The sequence below is a fragment of the Triticum dicoccoides genome, chromosome 6A, assembly GCF_002162155.2.
Source record: "Triticum dicoccoides isolate Atlit2015 ecotype Zavitan chromosome 6A, WEW_v2.0, whole genome shotgun sequence".
In the NCBI taxonomy this organism is placed as follows: domain Eukaryota; kingdom Viridiplantae; phylum Streptophyta; class Magnoliopsida; order Poales; family Poaceae; genus Triticum; species Triticum dicoccoides.
Window position 1 is genome coordinate 258,212,063 of NC_041390.1, and position 4,371 is coordinate 258,216,433.

The window sequence follows — 4,371 nt, forward strand, 5'->3', positions numbered from 1 at the left end:
CATTGTGGATAGAAATGTATTTGTCCACATTTTGCTCTTGAACCACGGAATTTGTTTACATGTACATATATATAGAAATTCGCGTGAAGAATTGGTGATGTAGGTGTCATTGCCAGGGGCATAATTCTGCAAAATGCAATGTGGAGTTGTCTATCGATCCCTCTTGGACTAGACCCATGTAGTTATTTTTCATTTGGCTTTGATAATATGGCATATGTCCTTGCATGCTATGTAACGATTAGTCACAAATGGGTATTATCATCATTTAATGTAGAATCATGCTATTTGAGTGGCATAAATAAAAAAAAGTTATATCTTTTTAAGCACATTTATAGTCTTTTATATGTTGCAATGTAGCCCGTTAGATATTTCCCTAGCGCATATAATGTTTTCTTTCTTCCGTTGCAACGTACGGGCCATATTGCTATTGCTATAATAATAATAATAATAGTAAAGTACGGATTGACTTCGTGGGTTCATCGTCACAATACACTTCTTTCCATAAATTTACGCTTTCAGTTTAAATTTAAAACGTATAGGTGAGGCGGTACTAATTCGGGTGCCAGTGGGAAAGATATTGAAAAACGTTTCATTTAAGAAAAAAACCCTACATCTGTATGCATTCAACCCGTGATTCCTCTGTTTCATCTTATCCAGACTCCCCCTCCTCGCGGTCCTTTACCTTGCGGTGCTCCGCCCCACCCTGCCAACCTCCTGCTACACCCCTCGTGCCGCAGGCCACCTCCGACCCCGCTCCGCTCGTCACCACGCGCCGCCGGCCTTCTCCTGCCTCCCAATCCCATCTCCTCCTTACCCGCGGCTTTCTTCGCCGTTCACCGATCCCCTCCACCTACTGGTCGTGACCTCGTACGTGGCAGAGGATGGGAGGGTGCGGCGCTGGCGTCCGGCTCTAGGAGCTCGAGAGGGCCGATCTGCGCATCGGCGACCTCGCGGGAGGCATGGCTTTGCGTGCTGCGCTCGAGACGAGCGGGCTCGAGTAAGGGGATTGGAGGGTGGCATCGGTGGGATCACGGACGGGGATGGAGTGGGCCGGTGCCGGCAAGATCGAGGCCGGGGATGGAGAGGGCGGTCGGCGAGCTAGCGGCTGAGGATGCAAGAGGCGGCGCTAATTCGCTGCTACCCGCACCGCACCACGTCCCTAGCTTCCTCCTCTCTGATCGAACAAATTCCGTTTTACAAAGGGATCTAGCGACTAGAGGGGGAGCTGCCACCGGTGATGCTGCCGGAGAAGCTGGCAAGGTTCCTCCAGAAGTGCGCCGAAGGAGTTCCAGGACGAGCCCCGGTATAGCGGCGACCGGTGGTACCTTCACGGCTGGGTTCCAGATGGTGAGCTGCCTGCTGCTACTACCATATTATAGTACTCGTTGACTACATGATTGTTTCAGTTTATCTATAAATGGCACAAGCTGTTCATTCAGTCGGTACTATAATTTGCTGCTTCTACGAAATCACAAGATCAGTTTATCTATGCTCATGGAATTTCATGTGTAGGTCTACAATTACAAACTCCGTTGATTATTCATGCTATGGTCAATGCTCTATCGGCAGCCCACTGACCAGGCAACTCTGTCATTGAGGACCGTGTGGACCGCAGGAGGATCCCTGATGCTTTGTTGCTCCTGTGATCTTTAATTTGTTGCGTGGTTGTCTACAAACGTACAATAGCTTCATTCAAATTCTTTTTAGAAATTGTTAGACGAATTCCTTTGTAGAGCTCAGAGAAAAGATCCGTAGACAATAGAATTATGTTCAGGTTTGCAATAATTCGTTCTATTTGCTTGCAAGCAACTTTCATAAGCCATTCATTTGTTGGATGATGTTTGCATGTATTTCTAGCAAGTTATAAAGTCTGGCGGAAGATGCTTCATGTATTCTTTTGTGTGTCTATCAGAACAGGCATGGTGGGAGGGTGATCCTCCGTTGACTGCTTTTCTTAATATTACAGAGGGAGGATCAAAGTGGAGATTGGTACTTTCCCTTTCAGCGGCCAAACAAAAGCAACACTTTTTCATGTGACTTCAGATGAAACGACCAGAGTGTGTAAAATCCGGATCGCTACAAATAGGTCAAGGTTAGTTATGTTTCTCCTTTTGATATTCTCTAGATAATGCTATCAAGCAAGATCACCTTAGGTCAATATAATCTACTATTTACTTTTTTGTGTTTCAGTACGTTCAAACTATTTACATGTGTGCAAATGGGCAGATTTTGATTATGCGACTTGGTGTCTTACTTGTTTTGCCTAACTGTTGGATCCTAGCTCTTATGTTATCTACCTATAGCCAGTGCATCACAAAAAATAAAAGTAAAACCTATGGCCAGTGTTATGTTTATGGCTGGATGTCTACTGCTTCTGTCAATGCCATAGTAGATTCGATCAAAACTGATATATCTAAACAACATTTTTTCATTTTGATCACATAACATTATTTTTTCTGAAAAATCACATCGGTTTATTCAAGTTTGTGGGTGTTTTCCCTGATCTGTTTGCAACTTGGCATGAGAGTTCCTTTATGCATGTAGTTATTTTGGTCCAGAAATCGACCATGGATGATCCTTCTTATTTTGAAGAGACTAAGTTCTTCGGAGTCTCTGATAAAATAAATAAAGAGGGCTTTAATGAGATGATGCTTCCTATTTAATGTTGTTAGATCTCCTATAATAATTTGAAGGCGTGGGGCTTGCTGGTCAAGTAGGTTGCGCCCGCTCCATGAGGATGTCCTCCCCCATTGTAGTGTTAACTGATTAATCATGCACATCCGTTAAAGCAAAGATTCAGAAAAATGTTTAGTTCACTAATTAATCAATCTGTAAAGGACCAATTGTTTAATCTTACTATCTAGACACTCCATCCACCCAATCCAGTGAGTTTAAATTGATTAATCCTGCACATTCTTAAATTATGAAGAGAAAAAAGATTTTGGTGTTGGAGGCCAGCAAGTGCAGTTTGCAAACCAAATGTAGTTTCTATAGTGAACACTAATTTGCGACCTCAGCTCAGTCATATTGTACGGATTGATTACTCTGTGAAATAGGAGTTAGCCAATAATAGAAATGCCACTCCAATATTGGAGGAAGTGTTGATTGAGCCGAGAAATTTACTTGACGATGAATGGAACGTCAAAATTTGCAGATTAACTTCTCCAAGCTCTCAGAAGAGAAGCAATAATGTGACTCCCAGGTGCCTCTCCGAGAGAAAAGCTGCAGATGCTTTCTCAGTGGCAAAACAAAGGGAAGTAATTGCTACGGACGCCAGCCAGGTGTTCATGCTATTTGATTAATGTTTTCTGCTGTTAATAATGCTTCCGTTTTCCTTATCTTAGAACCCTTCTTTTGTACTCTTACAAATAGCAGATGAAAGGAGAAGGATGAAGAAGTCGTGCTATTGGAGAGATCAAGTGAGCTCGAAAGAACTTTAGTGTTCTCAAAAGTAGCTTTATTCAGTTTGAGTGAGTTTTGTGGCCTAAGTGTTGTAGCTATTCATTTTTCCACGCATTCTGAATGTTAGTACACACCCATGTTGGTACAGAACTCCTATTGTTATGCCTGTTATGACAACAACTTTCCCAGATTTTTGTGCATAAACATACATATGTGGACTAAATTCTTTTGTTACTTGCTCAGCCAATACATATGTATGCTTTTTTTGCGGGTGAATACATATTTATGCTAATATAGTTATTGGTGTTATGATATTGGTTGAGTCAATTATACCATTTACTATATTAAATAGGCTTTGAGTTTGGTATATGCAAAATGTTCACAACCTATTAACGTCTAAGTGATAACTGATAAAAAATTATGCATCATACATTTATCCATCTATGGTAACTATGCAGGCATGCATGACAAACATTGGTTTTTCAAATTTTCAATCATTTTTCTCAAGAATGGTCCTTATCTTGGATGAGATATATTGATGCATTCCTATATTTTCATATACTTCTAATCCCTGAAAACACAAGACAAATCCTAAAAGAAGTTACTTTTTGTAATTAAAATTGCTAGCAATGACCTTTTGTTTTACGTTATTAAATATCTTATGATCTAAACATCATGCACCTGCCTGGAAACACATATTAGCATTGACCAGTGAATTTTCACTAAGAAAAGAGAGCCTGATTCTCGGGGATATTTTTCTCCCGTTGCAACGCACGTGCCTTTTTGCTAGTCCTTTGTAATAAGAGCTAATTTGTTCCATGTCAAGCAGTGTCGTATTCCAGAGACTTTTCCTTGATTTCTGGGCTGGAATATGGGGCGTTCCGGTTTCTCTGAGCCAAGATACAACAAGGGGCCAAGCCTCACGGGGCAAATGACGCCAAGATCTCTAGAAGGAGCGGCCTCCTCAAG

At 41.7% G+C, this 4,371-nt stretch overlaps 1 long non-coding RNA gene across 2 annotated transcripts; it reads left to right on the forward strand.

The window, feature by feature from the left end:
• Positions 1-640: 640 nt before the first annotated feature.
• LOC119316747 lies at positions 641-3,698 on the forward strand. Of its 2 annotated transcripts, none has more exons than XR_005153267.1 (4): positions 641-1,347; positions 1,513-2,092; positions 3,155-3,281; positions 3,373-3,698. It is a non-coding gene; the product is annotated as an uncharacterized LOC119316747 (long non-coding RNA). The 2 variants fall into 2 exon arrangements; XR_005153266.1 differs by having other exon boundaries at positions 3,376-3,680.
• Positions 3,699-4,371: the final 673 nt, after the last annotated feature.